The following is a 15,669-nucleotide window of genomic DNA, read 5'->3' on the forward strand; positions in this document are numbered from 1 at the left end:
ACTTTGGAGTACACAACGACACTTTTTCATGTTGACACATGCACACACACATTGCCAGATTATAGATATTCCTTTTTTTTGAGGTTTCAGCTACCATTTGCGGGACAATTAAGCTCGTAATAGTTTCTGCGCTTTTTTGTATCCCTTTTGAGAAACATTTAATTCATTAATTTCTTTTTGGGTGAATTCAAGCAAAAACAAAATGAAGAAAAGCATTTTACCGAAGAGGGCTTTATTGGAAGTTCGATGGGGAATAAATTAAAATACCTCTATCGGAGACGAATGCTGGGTAGATTTTAGGGGGCCCGATCCCCAAAATGAAAATTAAGCATCCACTTTGTGAACATTTGGTTTTCAAAATGTCATACTTGGTCTAGTGGTCTTTCTGCCAAAATAAATTTCTGGGCACGTTGGTGCTGTATGTATATTGTCCATAGAGGAACAATGAATTCAATATATATTTTTTAGATGTTATTGTATAAAATAGTGCTTATAGCTTCATCGGGTTACTTAAAATTTTTTGATTTTGAGAACAGTTCAGCGTCATAAGCTGGTTTGTTTATATTACGATAGCGTTTTGTCATTACTTACCATGGCTAACATTTATTTCCTAATAACTCATAGTGGCTGAAGATTGACTGATACTTCAGTGTTGAAATAAAATAGTTTTTTGTTATTTTTCATTGAATCATTTTTTATTGTTTTCCTCAATTTTTTCTTGTTTTAACAAATTAATATTAAACATAAAAAATCTGAACCAAGCAACAGAAAAAATTAGTAGGACTACAAACATAAATATGTATTTATTCACTACTTATAACATTTTCATATTCAAAGCAGAGAATGCCAGTAATAATTTGATAATTTCATTTGAACTTTGTCAATCCTCTCACTTGACACTTTCGAATTTAATTCTAGATTATAATTTGAAATACTGAAATTCAAATAAATTGCAATTACAATTCGATTTGTTTAAATTTTTTTAATTCTCCGTAGCTTAAAATATAATTGGAATAATAACATTAACACACACTTTACATTTGACTAGACAACTCCAGTGAAACTTGCAATTCAATCGCTTTCGCACCACAGTATTTTCAGTATAAAAACCTCGACTGCAGCACAGCCATTTAAACCATTCTATGTTTTGTTACAAACTCAGCCATGGGTTCCTTTGAAAGAGAAGAGGTATAAAAACGCTTAAAATTAACAATATTTTTTTGAGGTATATTTTTAAATTGTACACTTACCCAGCCATTGTAGTTGTTTGCTAATTCGACAACAATCAGGGTCATCATTCAAAAACACCAAATAATGTGTTGTGGGTACTTTAAATTGTGGATCCTTGTCTTATAAAATTTCAACGTTTTTAAAACAATTTCGTTGATTCTTCATATTTGTCACGTAAATAGTCACCTTAAAAGGAAAAAGAAGCGGAGAATTAAAAAACTAAATGAAATAGTAGTGAAGTTAAAGATTATGAAGCAAAACATTACAATGCTGATCTTTCAAAAACATAACATTCTATGCATGATTCAACTAAATGGTCCTTGATTCTACGTTTCTATTGTCCCATCAAAAATGCCAGTTAGATACAGTAGAATCTCGATAATTCCTAATTCAAGGGACCAGCAAAATTTTACGAATTATCGAGAATTACGATTTAGCGAGTTTATGAATTAACGAGGTTAAAATAAAAAATATGAATTATCGAGGTTTTTTTCATTTACATATAAAAATTCAGAACCCATTAAACTAAAGTCACGTTGTATACAAAAAGTGACAACACATATGAATCAAACAAATCGTGGAAAGAGCCAATTGTGAACAAACTAAGAATGAAACCAGACAGTCCCTCCACTTCTTCGGAAGCGGCGAAGAGGACAAGGTCTCCTGAGGAGCAGAACGTGCCAAAACCCAGTAAGAAGAAAAAGAGCTTCCCACCTTCAATTGCCCAGGACAAACCTCGTCAGGACAAAAGCCAAGGAGACTGCCAAAAGTATCCTTCAAATGATACTGAAGAGGCGAGTTCTGACAAAAAGAATCGGAATCTTCTGTGGTGGCCAAGGACTCAGTAAAGAAGCCTACCTCCACCCAGAAGAGGAAGATGGACGCTGAAACCGGAACGGAGCCGCCATCGACTTACGCCAAGGTAGCCAAGAGATACTACAAGGACGAGCTGTGCTACGCAGTAATCGATCAACGATAAAATATTGGAACAAATCCTGAAAGGACTAGTCCCAATAAAAATAAACTGCTGTGAGCCAAGGGGGGACCTCCTATTGTACCACCTGGACTCAGACGCAAACTCTGCAGCTCTCGGGGAGGTAGTCAGCAGTATAGCAACTCCTTGGGAAGGTGGCAGACTAAAACTGGCGAGGAAAGACGAAATTCCTCATCTAACCAAAGCATCGGTGTACATCAAGGGGTATGGCTGCAAGCTCGAGACGGAGCGCATGCTCGAGGTCTATGGCGTACAAAACGAGGCCCTAAAGGTGGAAAGATGGGAGGTCTTCCACAGGGAGGGGAAGGAAGACGGCACTCTACTTGTGATGGGGATCGACGATCTTTCGCTAGCCGGGCTCGTCAAAACCAAGGGCAAGGCATTCTTCGTCTCGAACTCGGTCTTTTCAAAATTGGAAAGGCAAGAGGTGGTGAGGAGGAGATTGCCAAACCAAATAACCAAGAGGTCAACTTACCAAAAGGTTTACAGGAGGGAGGAGCAGACGATATTAGCGACTCCCAAGAAGCCAACCTACTGGAGGACCAATGATTGAGGTCATCCAGTTCCACCTCCATCGGAGCGAAACGGCAACACTAGCCCTGATGGACAAAATAACAAAAGGTAATATACATATTGGTTTAATCCAAGAACCTTGGACCATAAAAAACAAGGTTTCTGGACTTAACCGTATAAATTATCAACTTTTTTACGCAAATACGGGATCCCGACCGAGGACCTGCATTATATGCCACAAAAACTTATGCTTTCTTTTTTCTCCAGAGTTGTCATCGTCGTACGTCACAGTATTGAAGCAGGGGAATGGTAACATATACCTAGCATCATTATACCTGCCGTTCGACTCCCCGACATTACCACCTTCGTCGGAATTGCAGCAACTGGTGAGAAGGATAAAGCAAACAGGTAACGAAGTACTAGTAGGTAGCGATGCTAACTCTCACCACATCTCGTGGGGTAGTACTAACATTAACAAAAGGGGTCAAGCCCTTATAGATTACTTAAATACTAACGACCTGATTACACTTAACACCGGGAATACGCCAACCTTTGTTAATAGAATTAGGGAGGAAGTACTAGATATAACGATATGTTCAGAAAATTTAATAAACGAGGAACACGAGTGGAGGGTCCTGGAGGAACACTCCTTCCCAGACCATAAGTATATTAGATTTAAAATAGCTAGGCCATCGCCTAACCCGATAACCTTCCGAAACAAATCCAAAACAAATTGGACAAAGTTCGGAAAACGAGTAAAAGAAAGACTTGGGCAACCTGATGAGAAATGCCTAAGTAAGGAGGACATAGAGAGAGATGTCCTAAAGTTAACTGAGGCACTAGTAAAGTCTTTCGAGGAAAGTTGTCCCCTTCGAGAGAGGAAATCCGCCTACGAAAAACCCTGGATGACAGGGGAAATTCGAAATAAAGGCAAGGAGGTCCGCAGACTTTATAATAGGGCCAAACGTAAAAAAGCAGCTGTATTCTGGGACAACTATCAGGCAAAATTAAAGGAATACAACAAAATAACAAGAAACGCCAAACGAAACTCCTGGAAGCTTTTCTGCGAACAGGTGGATAGTGTAAATGACGTTTCAAAGATTAAAAAGTTTCTATCTAAAACCCATACACAGACCGAGCAATTGGTCGATGGAATTGGAAAAAGGATTGAAACAACAGAAGAAACTCTAGGCCTTCTGATGAAAACGCACTTCCCGCAGAATACCAGGGTTAACACTGAGGCATCGACGGAATGTATTAACTCATCGGAAGAGGCACCAAAGATCGACAGCTTAATGGTCCAACAAGCCATTTTAAGCTTTTCACCATATAAAGCAGCTGGACCAGATCAGATCTTCCCGGCTTTACTACAGAGGGAAGTGGACTTTATTGCGTCCAAACTGGTCGGGATCTTCAATGCATGCTTAAAATTTGCATACACTCCTATAGCCTGGCAGGAAGCAAGGGTAGTCTTTATACCCAAAACTGGCAAGGCAAGTTATGCAACACCAAAATCTTATCGACCGATAAGTTTAACTTCATTCTTACTCAAAACAATGGAACGGTCAGTCGACACCATGATAAAGAGTAAGATCCCCAACGATATGCTTTAATTCAAACAACATGCATACGTTAAAGGCAGATCAGTGGAAACCGCATTGCATGAGGTAGTACACCACATAGAAAAAACCTTCGAAATGAAAATGTACACACTTGCTGTATGCATCGACATCGAAGGCGCTTTCAATAACGTAAGCACCGAGACACTTATCCACTCCTTAGACGAGTTTCAGGTAGACAGGGCCTTAAGGAACTGGATAAACCACATGCTAAGGAATAGATGGATAAGCTGCGGGCTATACGACGTGAAAATAAGAGACAAAGTTGGACAAGGAACGCCACTGGGAGGGATACTTTCACCTCTGTTGTGGGTTACCACCATAAACAGTCTCTTGAGGACCCTAACCGAAGAAGGATTTGACCCAGTCTGCTACGCAGACGACGTTATAATACTTCTGAGGGGAAAGAATCCGAATCAACTCTGTCGAAGAGCAGAAACGGCTCTAAAAATTGCTTTTAACTGGCACAGGCCGAGAGGTCTGAACGTCAACCTGGAAAAAACAGAATTATGTCTATTCACTAGAAAAACGAAAATGGGACACTACGAGGAACCAGTTTATCTAGATAAGACAATAAATATCTCCTGTACAGTTAAATATCTAGGAGTAATTCTGGATAGGAAACTTAAATGGAAAGACCATATACCAGAAAGGGCTAACAAGGCCCAAATATGTTGGTCAACCTGCAGAAGGGCGATAGGCTCAAAATGGGGGTTCAATCCTAGGATGATACACTGGCTATACAGAAGCGTAATTAGACCAATTCTAACGTACGCGTCTGTGGTATGGTGGACAGCCATGGACAAAAAATGCAATGTGGAAATATTGCAAAAGGTCCAAAGAACATGCTGCCTAAGCATTAGCGGAGCAATGAGGACCACGCCGACTAGGGCTCTAGAAACAATTTTGTTTCTACACCCAATAGATATTCAGGTAAGGTATGAGGCAGCCATCGCAGCTGTAAGGCTAAAGTCGATGAGCGAGTGGATCGAAAAGAGCCACCAAACATACCACCAAAACATATTAAAGGTCACAACGGGTGAATCTATAAATCAGGTAGTATCGGACCGTATACCTGAAACTAGTGAAGTAGCCTTGTGTGAAGTGTCAATACCTGACAGAGACATGTGGATCGGGGGAGCTCTAGCACAGATTCCCGCTGGAAGCTGTGGGTTTACGGATGGGGCTGTGCTAGGGGGGGAGAACCGGACTGGGTCTTTATATAATGGAACCGGAAACGGAAATCTCCCTCCGTCTGCCGGATCATAACACGATCCTGCAGGCAGAACTCTGGGCGATAACAGAGTGTCTGCTTTGGTTTGATACTCACACAAGGCCTACCACTGTAAATATCCTTACGGATAGCAAAGCAGCCATTAGAGCTATATCAACCAAGACAGTGAAATCTAGAACTGTCTTGGAATGTATTAAATCTATAAATAATTACTCCCAACACGGTAAGGTAAACATTATATGGGTACCAGGGCATACCGGGATTAGGGGTAATGAAATAGCAAACTCCTTGGCAAAACAAGCCAAGGAGCAACCCACAGTAAGTCTAGAAAACGCTAAGCCGTTTAAAGCTACGCGACTAGAACTAAAGACATGGGCAAAAAATGCACATGTATCCCTCTGGAGTAGTGAAGAGAAGGGAAAAAACACAAAAATCCTATGGGGAAACCCAGACGAGGACAAAACAAAAGAATTACTTTTACTAAGTAAAAAAGATATTAGTAGACTGACAGGAATCCTTACAGGTCACCTAGGTCTAAAAGCGCATCTGCACAAAATAGGTTGTGCAGAAAACAGTGAATGCAGAGCATGCGGAGAGGACGACGAAACGTTGGAACATTACCTCTGCCATTGTCAAGCCTTCACAAATCTGAGAACCCAGTTACTAGGGAATGACATTATACCAGGACTCGATCAAATTAGGACAATCGAGTTCAAAAAGATCAGAGACTATGTAAATAGGACAGAGATCCTAGACTAAATCAAAAAAGATAATCCTCCATAACACAAAAAAAAAAATTAGAGCGCACAACAGGCCTACTTATGGCTTATGTGTATGTCCACATGGGCATGTGGTGATCTAGGATCACCCCTCTTATCAACCTAACTTAACCTAACCTAAGAATGAAACCACACAACATCATGAAAAAAACTAACTGCAAAAGCCGAGATTGCGCTTAGTGAATGTGTAATTGCAAGAATTATTGATGCTACGCTTCTGGTATGATGTTTGTAATAAACAGACGTTGACAACCAAATTGTACAATTTTCATGAAATAAGAAAATGTTTTGATATGCAAATTTTTACGAATTATATCGCGCTTTTTTCAAGGGAACGATTCGAAGAATTTTCCTTGTACCAATTATTGCGATTCTACTGTATTAGCAAACAGAAAACTTAATTTTTTTATGATATTTCTTATAAAACTACCAGTCTCTTTTAAAACTTGTTTATTAGGGTTATGACTTTTCAACATTTTTCCTCAAAAACTATTTCCTGTAGCACGGATGGATGGACTTTTGCCTATTAATCACAAAAATAACGTTTATTCCACTGAAATATATGAAAAGTTCACGCACAAATCGATTTTAAAAAAATATTTTTTTTGAAAAAATGTATGAGATGAAAATAATTTTTCTCAAAAACGTTTTCTTGTTGCGCGAATGTATAAATAACTAATAACGTACATGCTAATAACTAATAACGTTTATTCCATTCAAATATTAAAAAAGTCAAGCACAAATTTTGATTAAAAAAGTATATCTTTGAAAAAAGTGTATACGACATTTTTATGATTCTAAAAATTAAAGAAAATTACTGAGGAAAAATATTATATCAGTTTGGTTATCTCATGTGGTTCTAAAGATTATTTTCAATTATTTATCTCCTTACAGTGACTTCAAAAAATTGGCCATAATTCTGATAAATTCAAACAACCAGTTTTTGTAAAAAAAATACTCAGACGAATCCGTTTAAAATGTGGGGTTTTCCAAGGTACATTTATACAAGGTAGAAGTGACAATCAGCTGTATTCTTACTTTCTTTGTAAATTTAGTTTTCAAAATGTAATAGGGTCTACTCATGAAATTTGAAACATCGAAATTTGCTACCACAAAATACAGTTTTTCTTCCTGAACGTGTAATAAAAATGAATTACGACAGTTCTGAATGCTTTATATTTAGATTTTGATTCAAGTTTGTTCTATTCTAGAGGATTTTCGAAATGTATTTATGTTTTCCTGAGAAATTTTTTGGAACGACCCTATTATTCAATATTTTCTTTGACAATTAATTTTCAATACCAACAATGTTGTTTTTGTAAATTTGTTAGTTGTTGTAATTCATGCACATACCTTCTATAAATTTACCTTGGGCTTTTCTAAGAAATTGAAAAGCATTCGTTTGTCCATATTTACGTTAGGCAATTTTCCTTGGAGAGAGAGGTGGGGCATATGGTAACCCTTTGCCTCTCAGCAACCTCTCTCACCGTCAAACTGACAATTGCCGCAAGGAAAATTGCCAAATGTAAATATGGACTTTGATTCCGAAAAGCTTTTTATATCAGTGTTTCCATTATCTCAATTTTTAACATTTTTTGAATTGTTCTCATTGAAAAATATGTTCCTTGTGGTAACCACAAAAAATATTCAATATACAGACAAATATTGAAAACAAATTTCAAAAAATGTCAAAATACATTTTGGAAAGATGATGATATTTGGCCCGTATTAACATTTTTCTAGATTAATTTCCCATTGTATGCATGCGTTTTCAGCGAAATTCTGTAAAAAACAACAAAATTTCAGCTCAAAACGTTGGGTCTCTTTCTATCGTCTTTTTCAGACGTTTTCGTTTGTATTTTTTGTTATGAAAACCAAATACCCAGCCAGCATTTTTTGAAAATTTTAATCAAATTCGAGTTTTTTTGATCCGACTGCACGATTAAAAAGCTGCAATATGAGCTAATTTTCTGATCATAAATGACTCCTTTGTCGGGAGGAAATCGTAACCTCAGGCGACTCTTCTAAACAAATCACAAATGAGTCTTTTTCGAGTCGTATTTCAATTATTTATTGCTGTTTTGTTGATTAATTTGGGACCCTTTTTGGAGTCTTTTTAGAGTCATGTTTATAATCATTTATGAGTCTTTAGGGAGTCATTTATGAGTCTTTTTGTTAGACGAAATAAATTTAAAAAATTTTCTTTTTATTCTTCTTTGTTCCTTTCCTTTGTTTTATACTCTTTTCTGCTTTGTTATGTCTTTTAATTATCCTTTATGTTGCTTGGTGGTTAGTATACTGCTTCTTCATTTCACTTGGCAAAACCTGTTGTGTTGTGTTTGTCTGTACCTTTAATATTATACGTTACATTTATATCAAAGTTTTGTAGAAAGTGTATTTGAGAATTATTTACAACCAAACAAAAATAAAACAAAACAATCAGATTTTAATCACCTAACAGTTTAAAATATGATCAGAAGATACATAATTATAATCACTTTTCAAGCACCTGCATGACCCTTTTTTGATTAAGCATTTTTCAATCTTCTAGATGCTTAATATGTGACAATAAATAAAAAAGATGGTCACATTTTAAACACATCAATGATTTATTTGTGATTGCTACACATTTGTTCTTGTATTACAAATTGTACTTTTTTTAATCATTACAGGGAGTCACTTTCGAGTCCCTTTCTGATCATACAAGCGACTTAATCAGTTTTTGATCACCAAAAGGACTCTAAAAAGACTCCGCAATGTGATTTTTGAAAAAACAGTCTTCCAAATGCTATCTGGGTATATGAGGGAAATCAAAGGTTTCTTTTGGTTTTCACTCACATTTCACACACATACAAACAGCATTGGATTCATTTTCGAGTCCCTTTCTGTTCATACAAGCGACTTAATCAATTTTTGATCACCAACAGGACTCTAAAAAGACTCCTCAATGTGATTTTTGAAAAAACAGCCTTCCAAATGCTAGCTGGGCAGCCAGTATTTTTTGAAAATTTTAATCAAATTCGAGTCTTTTTTGATCCGACTGCACGATTAAAAAGCTCATTTTCTGATCATAAATGATTCTTCTAAACAAATCAAACCACATTGCAGAGTCTTTTTAGAGTTCTTTTGGTAATTAAAAACTGATTAAGTCGCTTGTATGATCAGAAAGGGACTCGAAAGTGACTCATTGTAATGATTTAAACTGATTAAGTCGCTTGTATGACCAGAAAGGGACTCGAAAGTGACTCATTGTAATGATTAAAAAGAGTTAAATTTAAAATCACAAATAAATCATTGAGGTGTTTAAAATGTGATTACTTTTTCGTTATTTATTGTCACATTTTGATCTTCATGAAGATTAAAAAATGCTTAATCAAAAAAGGGTCATGCAGGTGTTTGAAAAGTGATTATAATTATGTATATTATGATCATATTTTGAACAGTTAGGTGATTAAAAACTGATTGCTTTGTTTTACTTTTGTTTGGTTGTAAATAATTCTCATATACACTTTCTACAAAACTTTGATATAAATATAACGTATAATATTAAGAGTATATACAAACACAACACATGTTCAGGTTTTGCCAAGTGAAATGAAGAAGCCGTATACTAACCACCGCCCAACATAAAGGATATTTAAAAGACATAACAAAGCAGAAAAGACAATAAAACAAAGGAAAGGAACAAAAAAGATTAAAAAGAAATTTTTTTAATTTATTTCGTCTAGTAAAAACACTCATGAATGAATCCCTAAAGACTCATGAAAATGGCAAAAATGACTCGAAACTAATACAGAGGAAGACTCATTTGTGATTTGTTTAGAAAAGTCGCCTGAGGTTACATTTTCCTCCCGACAAAGGAGTGATTTATGATCAGAAAATGAGCTCATATTCCAGCTTTTTAATCGTGCAGTCGGATCAAAAAAACTCGAATTTGATTAAAATTTTCAAAAAATGCTGGCTGGGAAAAACCGCAACGTGTTTTTGTGTGTGACAAAAACGAACGAATCGGAAAATTTGAGTTACAAAAACTGGCTGTAATATCCTTTATAACGTGTATTAGGAAATATGAAACAAGTTCAAGGAACTTATTAGAAAATGTTTCAAAAAAAATCCAAACCTAAGGTCTATTAGAAAATATTTTTCAAGGTGGGTTCTAAATGGTATTTTTTTAAAACTGCAGATCAAAAATCAATTCGATTTGTTCAAATCTAAATAAAAATTTATTAAAAATCTAAAGGCAATCAATTTCCTTTAAGAAATTTGTTTAAAAAATCCAAGACTAATCCCCTTTTGACTTTTTTGATATAGCTATACTTCATATGCATAGGAAAATATTTAAAAAATTCACTATAAGTACAGAATAAATTATTTAACTTACTTTGGTACAAATGTTGACCATATTGTCCGAATCAGCAGTAATACTGGATACATTATTCTATACAGTATAAGGGGAAAAGTAGGAACGAGAATTGCGATTACTAGCTGAATGTGGTTATATTTAAACCAGATCTATCACTTCCAAGTTTTCGGCAACTTCCTGCTCCACTACTCAGTTGGTTTTTCATGATACGCGATGACAGTAAGGGTGGGATAAGGGTTGCAAATGCCATACATTTGTGTGCGCCCATTTCTCTCTGCAATTAAACTTAGTTGTGTCAACGATAATGATCACTCAGTCTCACATTTAACAATTGCCAATGTTATCTTTTTGGCATTATTTGTTTCAGCTTCTTTTCTTTTTTTACCACATCGTAATTCTTGTTCCAAACGATCAATGCGCTGTTGGGTGTTCGAATTGTTGACATCTGGTGATTGCCCATAGCCACAATTTTTCGAATCAGAGACATTAAAGCCACAAACTTTACCTTAAGTTGATGTTTCCAAGTCGTTCGCTTTCTTCGCGTAATTTGGTGAGGCAATCTGTAAAAAAATAAATGTTAAACTTACTGTTATCCAATTTTACACAAGATACGTAATAACTAATTTTATTTTTATGCAAAGAAATTAATAAAGTTTTGGAAATTCATTACAATGAACTCTAGAAAAGTATATATATATTATTTATGTTTATAAAATATATCCCATTCTCTCAGAATCAAAACTAATATTTAGAGAAACAAAGAAACAATCTCCATGAGTAGTTTTTCTTTGGCACTCCCATAGAACCTTCATAACAGTTTTTGCAAAACAAGACAAACTTTCTCCACTGTTATGTGTCCACATACAAAAAAGGTATTGATGGAATTCTTGGCGAGAATCGAAACTATAGTTTTCAATGACTCAACCCGTGGCCAACAACGACAACATTTCAACACTAGTAAATTAGTTGTTTTAAAATATTAAAATAACAACAGGGCGTAATCCGGCAAATTTAAAAAAAAAAAATTAAAATTTATTTATATATTTATTTACTGCGACGAAGAAGATAGCACGCCTATAAATATCGCAACACTCAAAGCAATATAAAATTATGGGGTGACAAAAACAGTCTTACATTTATTACTAAAATTTAGATATGACAACAACAATAGGATAAAGCCAGTTTATTGTGTAAAAAAATCAAAATTCTAACAGTCATTTAAAAAAAAAGAAACGCCAATGTTCTATTTTCGTTTAATACGCACTAAATATTTCTTTATCTCTTTTTATTCCTTCAAAACCCATGTTTCTTTTTAAATTTTTTGAAAATTTGTTTTTATCTCTTTCCTACCTCCTCCTGTTTGCTTATAAAACATGTTGTGTTCCTTTTCAGTTTATCCCTCAATAAAATTCAAACGACACAGAGTCATTACGAATGCACGAGAACTAATGTTCAGAGTTTTATAAAACATAAATATTTAATTAAAACTTTAGTTTTTACACAAAGAAACGGACAAAACAAAAACAATAATAACAACACACAACAGCAGCACGTACAAAATTTAATACAACTCTCTTCATTTATAACAACAACGCAACACAATTTTTTGCTTTTATTTTCCTTTCAGGCAAACAAAAAATAACGAAGTTGAAACAAACGCAGAAGTACAATGAAAATTGACCAAAAACAACAATAATAATAATGACATAAACAACAACAATAACTAAAATGTGCTTAAAGTAAAAACTCATTTTTGGTAGGAAGTTAAATGGAGTGACACCACCAGCAACAATATCATATCCAGCAACAAGTTCGTAATTGTGATAATTGCAGTTACTTGGCGTATTCAAATAATTAGCTAACAATTACTTTTGGAACTTAAGACATTGGAACTTTAATTAACATAAAACTAAGCAAATGAAGTTAGGAGAAAAGTAGGGATAAAAAGAGTTTAATCAAAAAAAAAATTTTCTCAAAATTAATTTTAATTTTGTTATTAACTGAAACCCTTAAAAGTTAATGCATTTATTTGCTTAATGGTAAGCGTAGTAATGCTTAATTCGGTGGTATTTTGTAAAATTAAAGGGATTTTGGTTATATTTTAATCAGGTTGTTTTGATTTGTTGGTACAGTGCCAACATGGAAGATACGACGGTTCTTTTTCGCTTTCTATGAGAGAACCTTGTGGAGTGTTATGAGAAGACCTGGTAGTCAAAGATAAGACCATGGCGTCCACTATGAGAAGATTTTTCATTCTCTTCTATGAGTATACGTTCAGACCTTCCATGACAAGCCTTTTTGGGCTTCATAGTAACATATTAACATCGTTATTGTGATGGCAATTGGCTAGGGTTTAGGCAAATAATATATTGTATGATCTGTTTTAATGACAATGATGGACATGGCAACGACTCATTTACGGTGGTGTTCATAGCTTTCACTTGTTAAATTACTTGTCGTTTCTAATGGTGGCTTTTGTAAAACAATTCCATGCACAGTCATCCCTTAATCCTTTGATATTTGTTTTCTACAAAAAAAGTTGAAATATTGTGTTTTACGCTCCTGTTGTTTAAATAAATTAATTTAAAATTGTTGGCAGGAAATCGTAGTTATTTTTTTACTTTCACTTAATATAACAGTATTAAACGGTATTAAAATTAATTAAAACCTATATATATATATATATGATATGGACATGACTGTTTTAGCCGGACATACAAAATATGTTTTTTCTCCTTTTAATCTTTTAGTACCTACATCTGTGTTTCTATTCAGCGAATATGTAGTGGTGTTTAGCTCATCTCTACTTCCTCTTGTTTGCTAATGCATATTGTGCGTATGATTTATATTTATTTATTTTTAGTTTTACCCCTCAATAATATTCATACTCCACAGGGTCGTTACGATTGCATGACTTGCATGGCGTAAAACCCTTGTAATTTTTAAATTGCACAGTTTGTGATAAAGTACAGAGGAGCGAAATTACAATTTTATACAGAATTAAATTTCCGAGTCTTAGAAAACATAAATATTTAATTAAAACTATAGTTTTGTACAAATAAAACGGACAAAACAACAACAACAATAATACTAACACACAACAGAAGCACAAACAATATTTAATACAACTCCCTACTTTTTAAGCAAAATAAACATCTGAATTGCAATTAGATAAATAACGCAATTGTTTTTTTAGTTTTAAGGCAAACCAAAAAATAACGAAACACAATCAACAGCAACAGAATTAACATGAAAAATACACAACTATAACAATAATAGTAACCGAAACAACAACCCCTTGGGGAACCTGTAACCCCTATAGGGCGCGTCCCCAGGTGGCGGATAGGGGAATGCTTCCCAGATATGGGTGGTAGGACGGAAATCAAATACGTCCCGCGGACCAACATGTTGCTGCGTCTGTCTTTAAGTAAAGCGGCAGCAAACAGCGTCTGAACTCCATGCGGAGCGGCTGAAAACTAGATGGAAAACTGTAAACCCTTCAGAAGGCAACGGGAAACCACTGAAGCAATCTCCCTTGAAAATCATACAATATGAACAACACAAACCAAAACACACGGCCCTCAGTCTCCGGCCAAACGAGGGTGCTAAGAATCCCCGAAGGTAAAAACAAGCAAAAACTGAATATTGGAACTTGGAATGTTGGCAAATTAAACAACACAATTAATGAAATGAATCGGCTTAAGATTGATATACTAGGTGTCAGTGAAACCTGGTGGACAGAATGCGGCTATTTTGAATCCCAAAATGTTGTAGTATACCACTCAGGAAATATGGAAGGGATACACAGGAAGGGTGTAGGCATTATCGTCAAAAAAGACATTGCAGACTGCGTGATTGGTTCTGTCCCAATGTCTGAAAGGACTATGATGATTAAAGTCTCAGCAAAGCCCCTGAATTTAAATATTATCCAGGTATATGCCCCTACATGTGATGGAAGTAACGACGAGGTTGAACATTTCTATGAAGAAATAAGTCAATTATTAAACATGACGAAATCACATGAAATAACTATAGTTCAAGGCGACTTTAATGCCAAAGTGGGGAATGATGAAGTAAATGGAGTAACTGGAAGGTATGGACTTGGAGAAAGGAATGAGAGAGGAGACAGATTAATTCAATTTTGTCAAGAGTTTAAGATGACCACTACAAACACAACATTCCGATTACATCGCAGGTGACTTTATACATGGAGATCACCAGTAGATAACAGGAAGAATATCGTTCGAAATCAAATTGACTTCATAATGATCAACAGCAGATTTATATCTTGTGTAACGAAATGCTCAACATACCCAGGAGCTGATGTACCATCCGACCACAACCTGTTGATGCTCAATATTCGGCTAAAAATTGCACGAATTAAAAAAAAGGAAGAAAAAGTCTCACAAGATAAATACTGAGATACTCAATAACCCATTATGCAAATTAATAACAAACTGGAAGTCATCGATTCAAACGATGTAGAAAATATATGGAACAAAGTCAAGGACACAATGTGCGAAATAACAAAAAATTATCTTAGAAACTGTACAAGAAGAACACAACAAGAATGGATGAACGATGAAATTATGGAGCTTCATGAGGAACGAAGGAAATACAAAAATGTTGACTATGAACGTTACTGGGAAATCAACAGGGAAATTCGCACTGCTACCCGAGCTGCAAAAAATGATCTACTCAATCAAAAATGTAGAGAAATTGAACATCTGCAAAACATTCATGATGACTATAATCTACATAAAAAACTTAAAGAGTCCGCAGGAGTGTATAGGAAGGCATCACCAGCATTACTAATGGATGACAATAATCAGCCAATTTTCGAGACATTACACATAAAGGATCGATGGAAAAACTATATTGAACAATTATTCACAGACGACCAACGATCAAGAAATAATCAGAACACAATTAATTAT

At 35.2% G+C, this 15,669-nt stretch overlaps 1 long non-coding RNA gene across 3 annotated transcripts in view; it reads right to left on the reverse strand.

Annotated features, from left to right (window-relative positions):
• Positions 1–666: 666 nt before the first annotated feature.
• Positions 667–15,669, reverse strand: part of LOC141405344 (uncharacterized) — a 188,620-nt gene continuing 173,617 nt past the window's right edge. Inside the window, exons 5-8 of one of the 3 annotated variants that reach the window (XR_012413182.1) lie at positions 11,118–11,292; positions 10,751–11,006; positions 1,251–1,416; positions 667–1,172 (exon numbers count right to left, since the gene is read on the reverse strand). This is a non-coding gene — a long non-coding RNA (uncharacterized lncRNA). Of the gene's footprint in view, positions 1,173–1,250; positions 1,417–10,750; positions 11,007–11,117; positions 11,293–15,669 lie in introns of those variants that run through there. The other 2 variants (XR_012413184.1, XR_012413183.1) reach the window with 2 other exon arrangements.

The sequence above is a fragment of the Musca autumnalis genome, unplaced genomic scaffold, assembly GCF_047663935.1.
Source record: "Musca autumnalis isolate F117 unplaced genomic scaffold, ASM4766393v1 scaffold_5, whole genome shotgun sequence".
NCBI lineage: Eukaryota > Metazoa > Arthropoda > Insecta > Diptera > Muscidae > Musca > Musca autumnalis.